The sequence below is a fragment of the Physeter macrocephalus genome, chromosome 2 (genome assembly GCF_002837175.3).
Source record: "Physeter macrocephalus isolate SW-GA chromosome 2, ASM283717v5, whole genome shotgun sequence".
In the NCBI taxonomy this organism is placed as follows: domain Eukaryota; kingdom Metazoa; phylum Chordata; class Mammalia; order Artiodactyla; family Physeteridae; genus Physeter; species Physeter macrocephalus.
In genome coordinates this window covers 73,542,143-73,553,079 of record NC_041215.1, presented here as the reverse complement: position 1 = coordinate 73,553,079, position 10,937 = coordinate 73,542,143, and the positions used below count along the sequence as shown (strand labels likewise).

General features: G+C 36.6%; 1 protein-coding gene across 12 annotated transcripts in view; it reads right to left on the bottom strand.

Annotated features, from left to right (window-relative positions):
• Positions 1-10,937, bottom strand: part of B3GALT1 (beta-1,3-galactosyltransferase 1) — a 112,267-nt gene that overhangs the window by 82,552 nt on the left and 18,778 nt on the right. The gene's annotated exons all lie outside the window — the stretch shown is intronic.

Below are 10,937 nucleotides of genomic sequence, written 5' to 3'. Positions count from 1 at the left end.
GTCCGGAGCCTGTGCTCCACAATGGGAGAGGCCACTACAGTGAGAGGCCCGCATACTGCAAAAAAAAAAACAAAACAAAAAAAACAAACCAACTCTGGGAATGACAACGGCAATGAAAATCGTTCTTCAATCTTTTCAGTAATATTCTCATTTTGATAGATGCTTGCTGGGATCAAGGTATAAGAAAGGTAGGGGACTTTGGCTCTTTAATCCATGTTTATTGTAACGCCAACAGTAAATATTCAAATGATGATTGTTAGAAAATTTGAACATACTAGGTCACATAGTTGGTTACTGTAACATGGGATTCTTGAACGAATGAGAAATTACTTTTTCAGTGATTTTATTATCACCTGCTTAACAGCCACATGATGGTTCAACAAATAAACAAATGAACACAAAGTTATAAAAAAAAGTCCTTTAAGTCGAGGCATAAACAATAGTCTTTCAATAGTTGAAAAAATGGGACACCATTTCAATTTCAATCTGAAGCATGGATCTTTAAATTGAGTATTCAGAATAGCTAGCTATCAGTTTAACCTTTCAATAAGCTGATTAACCATACTTCCAGGCATGGGTTTGGACCTTTTTAGGTCAGAAGAATAAGTCTCCTCCAGATTAGTAGATTGGCAAGAATAAATGACCACTTGGACTTGGTTATAGTTTCCCCCAAGTTGTTTTACTTTGGAATCAGCTAATAAGTACGCAAAAGAGTGAAGAAAAATCAAAAAATATATATATGATTGGATGTGGTTCCCACTGCCTTTGAAATTCTTTCCAGAAATCCTGAAGTACAGTAGTTTAGCAGCCTATGTGGAGCGAGAAATCTGCCAAAGGAGTCGAGAATTTTGTACTCACTGAATTTTGTAACTTTCACTTAGGGAAGTTCATGTAGAATTGGAGAGTCCGACTGCTACCATATAGGCAATGTCTTGCTTTTCTGCAGTTAATTTCTTCCTCCTTCTATTTTTCACTTATCATTTGGCCTATATAAGGCCCCAAACCTAACATACGTCTGCTGCTTGTGACTTCTATTATTTCATGCATCTTTTATGCAGTTCTTTGCAGAGCTGATCTAGTTTATAGTAAACCATTTTAAAGTGCCAGTCATGGAGACATATCCATGAGCTATAAATTTAATATCATGAAAATGCACAGTAAATTAGGGCAAGGTAAATTTGATTCTAATGTTTTCCTTAAAAAAATATATATGTACCATAAATATATATATGCAAATATTATATATTTGTGTTTATACCTTCAAACATAATATATAATATCAAAAGTTGCTTCTAAATTATCTTGTTCTAAAATTCATTCTAAGTGGGCAAAGCTATTGCTCTATGAGCTAAAATTTGTAAATAGATGAATTCATTAATTGATTTGTTCATCCTAAAAATATTGAGTTAAAATTTGCCAACTGCCGCATTCATTCACTCATTCATTCATTCATACCTCAACACAACAAACATTAATTGATTCTCTCCTTAAATCAATGCATTATAACACAGTGAATAGGATATTGTCCTTTCACTAAGAAACTCAGAGGAATTTTTGCTAAAAGGGATAGTAGAGACTCCAGATTTTCTCTGCCTAAGGGGTTAAGGGAATGTTTTCTTTTGGCTGGGGAAATTCTGCATTTAGGAAATTAGGAAACATTTGGACAGCTCTATTAAATGATAATTACCTCTTGACAGGTATCAATAAAATTTAATCAGTTACACTGAATATGTTTAGATGAGTTTGAGAAGAGTAACATACTTGGTATGATATGCATTTGTAAGTGCTAAAATGTTTAGGATATTAATAAGGAAACATGAAACTAGAGTGACCTTTAATCTTGTAATTGCAAATGGAAATACATATGCACCTAATCAAAAGGCCTTGTGCTGTGTATCTAAAAGTTAGGTACATTACTGATTCACTGGGTCTTCGAAATTGAGATTCTATGTCTTAGAGAGCATTTCTATCCATACTTCCACAAGTTGTAAGCCGTGCAGGATAAGGTGATAATGCATAGCAGTTAAAAAGAGGCTTTCCAGTTACACAGACTTGAGTTCAAATTCTGAGTTAGTCATTTATTAGTAGTGTGACCTAGGGCAGATATTTAACCTCAGCCTGCAATTTCCTTGTTCATAAAATAATAACAGCCACTTCACAGGGTTGTTATAATAATTAAATGAGATAATGCACAAAAGTCTTCAATGACACCTCCTGGCATTGAGCAAATGCTTAATGCCTAGCACTATTATTAGACAAAATATCATCATGATTTTCTTTTCAGGTCAATTCTCAAAGTAACCAATTTCAAGAGCACCTAAAGATATTGCATTGGTCTGTGCTTTTAAACTAACTAATTTGGGGGCTTGCTTTGTAGCCTGTCAATCAAGCAAAATGATTCTGATTATCCAGTTTACCAACCTAATATCTGGGACTAGAAACTATGCTAGCCTTTTTGAGCCCCTCAGTCATCCACTAATGAGCTATTTTACATAGAAAAATCCTTTCAGTTTAATAAAGAGTTGAGATATTAATAAAAGGTAGCATAACTTACATGCACTAAATTATTGGTAATGATCTGATAAGCAAATCCTAAGCAGAACCATTTTTCTCCCATTTGTATTTAATTATTAGTTAACTGATTGATTGCCAGGTGCTGATTAAAACTGCCCAGCCAAATTCCAAACCTGAGTGAGACGGGGACTCTCCCATGAATGCTACACTCCTGGGTTCTCCTTCTGACTACTCCCCATTTTAACCTGGCCCCTTTTCACTCCCTCTACTTGTGTACAGTAAAAGAGTTATTCTAAGAAGAAAACCTGTTGAAAATGGCCACGTGGAACCATCTTAGTCATCTCTGCTAAAAATTCATGCGTACATGAAAGAATATATTCAAACTGCAGATGTGGAGTATATTGATTCATAGCATGTTGGAGATTTTAGTTATTCAGAACCAGAGCTATTTGACTGTAAACATAGACATATTTAGGACTGGATGGAAAAAGAAAAAAGGGAGAAAATAACTCTTTATGGAGTTTCCAGTATATGCCAGGCACTACGAAGACACTTTCACATGTTACCACACTTAATTCTCACAAAGACCTTGGAATGCATTATTAGTCCATATTTTTAAGTCAGAAAACTCATCACAAAGAACTAAAGTAAAATTCTTTCTCAAGATCATAGAGCCAGAAAGGCATGGGGCTGTAATTTGAACTTAGAACTGATTGAAAGCCTATCCTTCTTGTACTACACAATGCTGAAATAATAGGTTTGCTTCTCCAAGAGGATATATCACTTCTTAATAAGTGTTTATTGGACACCTAGCTGCTGACAAGGATGGGGCTAGGGTGAGGCACAGTGATGTCACTGGGAGATGTAGCCTTTGACTCAAGGAGCTAAAAATCTAATTGGGCATTTAAAAATTTCTCTGACATCTTAAATTTTCTATGTCCATTTACAATACTCAGAATTCACAGAGTACTTAATGGCCTAATTAAAAGGGGCACTGATATAAAAAATGATACACTTTTTAGTTTAAAACGTAAGAGAAAATCTTTGTGACCTTGAGTTAGGTAAAGATTTCTTAGATTTAGTACTAATAGCATGATCAATGAAAGACAAAAGCTGATAAATTGGATTTTATCAAGATAAAATTTTTGCTCTGAGAAAGACACTAAGAGGATGAAAAGACCAGCCATACATGGGGAGAAAACATCTCCAAACCACAAACCTAACAAGCAGCTGATATCCAGAATATCTATAGAACTCTCAAAACTCAACAATAAACAACTCAATTAAAAATGAACAAAAGATTTGAATGGACATTTGGCTAAAGAGGATATACAAATGGAAAATAAGTACATGAAAAAATACACAATCTCATTAGTCTTTAGAGAAATGCAAATTAAACACACCATGAGATATCATTGTATCCCAATTAGAATGGCTAAAATAAAAACTAAACTAAACAAACAAGAAAAAAAAAAGGCTGACAATACCATGTGCAAAGGAGGATGTAGATCAAGTGAACTTTCATGAATTGCTGGTGTAAATGCCAAATCTTACAGCCATTCTGCAAAACAGTTTAGCAGTTTCCCACAAAGTTAAACATATACTTGTCATATGACCCCTGAAATTCTACTCCTAGGTATTTCAGATGAAATGAAAATCCATGTTCACACAAAACCCTGAATGTATTGTTCATATTTGCCCAAATCTGGCAACAACCCAATGTCCCTCAGCTGAGGAAGAGATGAACTGTGGTACATGCATATAGTGGAATACTACTCAGCAATACAAAGGAATAAACTATTGATACATGCAAGAACATCTATCTATCTATCTGTCTATCTATCATATATACTGCATTTGAATGAACCTCAAATGCATTATGGTAAGCAAAAGAAGACAGACTCAAAGGCTGTATACTGTATGATTCCACTCATGCAATATTCTGGAAATGACAAAACTATAGAGAATAATTCTGTTCTCTGTTAAGGATGGGGAACGAGTTTAACTACAAAGGGGTAGCATAATTGGGTTAGAATGATGGAACTATTCTGTATCTTAATCGTGGTGGTGGTTATATGACTCTGCATTTGTCAAAACTCATAAAAATATATGCCAGAGAGTGAATCTTACTGCATATAACATTTTAAAAGATGAAAATTAAAATTCAAAACAGAGAAAAATGAAGGCACTGAGATTTAGGAAATTCAGCAACCAATTCTATTCTTTCTTACTTAGTCTTGGAGGAGAGTGGAAAGCACCTGCAGGGGCTGGGGTCTCGATCTAGGCTTATTTCTTGAAGTATATCACATCTGTACTCTCCAGGATTTGTGCAGGCTGAAGTGACAGTTTACAAGGTCTTGGAGCTCAGAGGCTTTTTTTGCCTCTACTGGGGCTGGCCTGGAATCCCCAGAGCTGCCAGACTGCCTATCCATGGGCACACCCTGAGAAGAATCCAACTAATTCAGTGCAATTCCAAATAAATTTTTTTTTTCTACTGCCACCTAGCTCTTTAAAGATAGATTCAACAGAAAAAGTTCTTATATTAGCTAATCCTTTGAAGGTGAGAAAATTAGGCAATACTGGAAGTATATTACCTTTCTAAGCTGACTAGGGTCCTGTTAAGCAACAATATCCTAAATGGAATAGTAAATGTAACAAGACTCTAATTTACGATCAAGGCATTAGTAAAAGCAAATAGGATCCAAAGGCACCTTGGCTATTACAATCTCCCCACAATCACTATCAACTGCTTCCAAACCTTGCAATTTCCAAATGTCTCTCATATACTTCAGGTAACTTTAAGTGCATTTTAAAAGCAGGGAAATTTTAGGTGTCTGGGAGAGTTGCTGGTGACAACACTAAGAAAAAGATGCATTTTATAAATTTATCAGAGGCAAATATCTACCATACACACTGGGAAAAACCTTTATTTTTCCAGGTGTCAGCTTGAGTATCTAACATTTTAATTTATATTCTGACATCTTTGAGAATAACGTGTTCCTGTCATCAAAATAATTGCCTTTCCTGTGAGTGGAATTTGTAATTGCACCATCATTCCATATCCTCTAACCTAGAGTGGATATGCCACGCAAGTTAGTAGGATTTCTTCAGAGGGTAACGTCGTAAATCCTGAGTGGGGAGGTCTTTTGCCCACCAATTTTCAGACCATGATGATGATTTCATTTAAGGAAAACAAAACAAAACAAAACAAAACACCTCCAGCCAGATGCAAAGAAACCCAATCCTACTATTCAGTATAAAGATTTTGGTTTCTAGAAAACATGGAGTGAATATATTACTACAGTGTCTACAAGTTTCTTCATATATTTAACAAATACCTTCCTCGTGAGAGCCATAAAGATTAATAAACTTCTCTCATACAAAAAAAGTATCTTTGAAAAGATACTTTAAATGAAATTTACCTAATTAAGGCCACGTTTAAGTGAATTGCTCATTTTTCTCCTTAACCTGGAAAGTTAGCAAGTATCCAAAGAGACAGCCCAAACGACTATAATATCCCTACTTGCTTTTTCTGGTCTTTGTAAAGCTCAGACTACCAAGTCTTCCGTTGGGGACACCCAAGCAGTCAGTCTGCCAGCATGGATCAAGATCTGTGTAGAAAGCCATTACTTATTTTCATATATTCATGTTCTAATACATCTGGGGCTGAAGGAAAGCAATATGTGGAGTCTTTCCTTATTTGCATTCATTATTTGCTTTTGTTATGTTTTGGGCCCTGATTTGGAATGAATCAAGGAATAATTATTTTTCTTTTTTTTCTCAAAAGTATGTTTATCTAGGAATAGAATTATAGAATACATTAAACTCTCAAAATATGTTCATTTTACATATTTATAAAAGCATTTTCAAGATGCTTAAATAAAAATGAATGTTTTTTTTTTATTTATGCCAACCTAATTTAGACCTTTATAAAACAATAACAGGGTAGGATTATTTCTGAGACTAACCCAATCATGTCTTTGGGTTTCACTATGCATCTGCATGCCTATGCCTGGGTACGCACTTCCTCCTCAGCTATGCAGGCAACTGCTACCCAATATTTTAATATTATTAATAACTCTAGTGAAAAGTATAAACTATACTGTAGAATTAAAAGGGAAAATGAGAAGCCAACTTTGAAGTATTATAATCTATTTAGGATTAATTTATGAATATAATAATGGGGACTAATTCTGGTACTCCAATGAAGATTATTTGGAATTCAGTGACTTAAATAAACCAGAGGAGTTTTGTGAAGGAAAGGAGCACTGGACATTTAATGTGGACTACAGTGCTATTTGGAGCTCTTACACCTAAAAAAGGAAACTTTTCCATTGCAACAAGTCTTGCTGTTGAAAATTGAGGTAATTGTATGTATAAATGCAAGGTATCTCTTCCCATAACACTTAAAAATTGAGTCTTTTATATTCTATAACTTTTAAGCTAGAGTGATTTCATTTCGAAAGCATCTCTTCTACTTCCATGTAAATGACTCTTGGCTGCATTCTATCCCAAACCTTTGTTCTTGTATGAAAACTCATCAGGACTTTGTCTTCAAGGATGTACTTGCAGCTCATATTTTCCTTTGTTTCTCTTAAGACTATTTAGTACCTTTCTTTAGGGGCTAGAGATGAATCCAGTGATCAAAAACCTTTCTTTCTTTTCTTTTTTTTTTCCTTTAACACAAATACACTAGCTTCTATTTTCACACCTGAATAGTTTACTAGAGTTCTCAAAATGCCTCTGTTGGACATAGACTATTGAGAAGGAAGAACAGACCATAATTTGTCTTCTTTCTTGTCTCAGCAGATGCTGTCTACTTTGTTTAAAACATGCAGCTGTTATGTACATTCCAAAATGTTCACTTACTTTTTTATTGATAAGCTTATTAAACCAAAGTTGTTCCTTTATGCCCTTCCTATCACTAATAATAGAAAAAGGCAACCAAAAGTAGAAAGAAAATATTAGTTTCCCCTATCTTTACTTTCATGAATATTTTCAGCATTTATTTTATATTTCAAGACAAGAGTCTGTAGGGTTATCCACTTATGATATTTTCATAACACCTAGTATCATTCTGTATACATCCTAGGTACTTGATGAGTGTTCATTGTTTTTAACTGTTTTAACCATAAATGCAGAATAATCATTATGAAACCTAGAGATCACTTACAGAATATATAGTAGTACTTTCTATGAAGAAAAAATGCATTTTATTAACAGATGTAATTTTATTACATGGTTGATGAGTTTCAGGTTTATTCTTGCCCTCTGGGCAAGAATGATAGCAACTGATTTTAAATCACAGCTCCAAGAGTTCCTTTTGTACTAGAAAGCAAGCATTTTGGGGGCAAAAGATGAGCTTTTACAGAAGAAAGAATTTTGCCTTTGGGATCTTACTGGTTTTCTCACTATTTCAACCTTAAGTTAGCTAAATTGAGCCACTTCTGAAATCCTTCACACAAAATGCTCAATCTAAGTTCCTCTCTTGCCTCTCAGGGAAAATGTGGTGGAGTTCATTCTTCACCAAGGAGCCTGGACACATCCCACACTCTACATGTGAAGGGGCATCAGCCCAATCAGCACATAAATCATTGAACAAGAAATAGCTGTCTTATTAAATTTTACCTCTTCATTAGGTTTTTTTCAGTTCAGACTTCCTTTATATTCACAAAGCCATTTCTTTCTTTAAAAATGTCTTAAGACTCCTAGGGCATTTGGTTGACCTGAGAGGCAGAAGAAGTGGCCTGCTCCAGAGGAAAAAGATCCATTTTCATTCCTTTGGAAATTTCTGAAGTTATAATCTCAGCATTGTCAAGTGGATGGTACATTTCCTCTCAAAAGATAATTGTAACTACAAAGGAGTGGAGTGGAAGAAGTAACTGTTCTCATCTGAAATGCCATATTCATGATCTAGTAATGTGAATTTCATGTACTGATAAGTATTGATATTGTTTTAATGGATTTACATGATAATATTTTAAATCATAATTTTCATTTCAATTAAATATAAAGTGACATGTTATTATGCTAAGAACTGTAGAGAATAAAAATAAACCATTTTGGGGCTTCCCTGGTGGCACAGTGGTTAATAATCCACCTGCCAGTGCAGAGGACACGGGTTTGAGCACTGGTCCAGGAAGATCCCACATGCCGCGGAGCAACTAAGCCTGTGCGCCACAACTACGGAGCCCATGTGCCACAACTACAGAAGCCCTCGTGCCTCTGAGATTGGTTCAGGATGGCAGAGTAGAAGGACGTGCATGCACTCCCTCTTGCGAGAGCACTGGAATCACAACTAACTGCTGAACAATCATTGACAGGAAGACACTGGAACTCAGCAAAAAAGATACTCCACATCCAAAGACAAAGGAGAAGCCACGATGAGATGGTAGGAGGGGCGCAGTCACAATAAAATCAAATCCCATAGCTGCTGGGTGGGTGACTCACAGACTGGAGAACACTTATACCACAGAAGTCCACCCACTGGAGTGAAGGTTCTGAGCCCCACGTCAGTCTTCCCAACCTGTGGGTCTGGAAACAGGAGGAGGAATTCCTAGAGAATCAGACTTTGAAGGCTACTGGGATTTGATTGCAGGACTTCGACAGGACTGGGGAAAACAGAGACTCCACTCTTGGAGGGCACACACGAAGTAGTGTGTGCATCAGGACCTGGGGGAAGGAGCAGTGGCCCCATAGGAGACTGAACCAGACCTACCTGCTAGTGCTGGAGGGTCTCCTGCAGAGGCAGGGGGTGGCTGTGGTTCACCATGGGGACAAGGACACTGGCAGCAGTTCTGGGAAGTACTCCTTGGTGTGAGCCCTACCAGAGTCCACCATTAGCCCCAGCAAAGATCCGGGAAGGCTCCAGTGTTGGATCACCTCAGGCCAAACAACCAACAGGGAGGGAACCCAGCCCCACCGATCAGCAGACAGATTAAAGTTTTACTTAGCTCTGCCCACCAGAACAACACCCAGCTCTACCCACCACCAGTTCCTCCCATCAGAAAACTTGCACAAGCCTCTTAGATAGCCTCTTCCACCCGAGGGCAGACAGCAGAAGCAAGAAGAACTACAATCCTGTAGCCTGTGGAACAAAAACCACATTCACAGAAAGATAGACCACATGAAAAGGAAGAGGTCTATGTACCAGATGAAGGAACAAGATTAAACCCCCAAAAAACAACAAAATGAAGTGGAGATAGGCAATCTTCCAGAAAAAGAATTCAGGATAATGATAGTGAAGATGATCCAGGACCTCAGAAAAAGAATGGAGGCAAAGATCAAGAAGGTGTAAGAAATGTTTAACAAAGACCTAGAAGAATTAAAGAACAAACAAACAGAGATGAACAATACAATAACTGAAATGAAAAATACACTAGAAGGAATCAACAGCAGAATAACAGAGGCAGAAGAACGGAGAAGTGACCTAGAAGAAAGAATGGTGGAATTCACTGCTGTGTAACAGAGTAAAGAAAAAAGAATGAAAAGAAAAGAAGACAGCCTAAGAGACTTCTGGGACAACATTAAACGCAACAACATTCACATTATACAGGTCCCAGAAGGAGAAGAGAGAGAGAGAAAGGACTTGAGAAAATATTTGAAGAGACTATAGTTGAAAACTTCCCTAACATGGGAAAGGAAATAGCCACCCAAGTCCAGGAAGCGCAGAGAGTCCCAGGCAGGATAAACTGAAGGAGAAACACACCAAGACACATAGTAATCAAACTGGCAAAAATTAAAGACAAGGATAAATTATTGAAAGCAACAAGGGAAAAACGACAAATAACATACAAGGGAACTCCCATAGGGTTAATAGCTGATTTCTCAGCAGAAACTCTACAAGCCAGAAGGCAGTGGCATGATATATTTAAAGTGATGAAAGGAAATAACGTACAACCAAGATTACTCTACCCAGCAAGGATCTCATTCAGATTTGATGGAGAAATCAAAAGCTTTAGACACAAGAAAAAGCTAAGAGAATTCAGCACCACCAAACCAGCTCTACAACAAACGCTAAAGGAACTTCTCTAAGTGGGAAACACAAGAGAAGAAAAGGACCTACAAAAAAAAAAACAAACCCAAAACAATTAAGAAAATGGTCATAGGAACATACATATCGGTAATTACCTTAAACGTGAATGGATTAAATGCTCCAATCAAAAGACACGGGATCGCTGAATGAATACAAAAATAAGACCCATCTATATGCTGTCTACAAGAGACCCAATTCAGACCTAGGGACACATACAGACTGAAAGTGAGGGGATGGAAAAAGATATTCCATGCAAATGGAAATCAAAAGAAAGCTGGAGTAGCAATACTCATATCAGATAAAATAGACTTTAAAATAAAGAATGTTACAAGAGACAAGGAAGGACACTACATAATGATCAAGGGATCAATCCAAGAAGAAGATATAA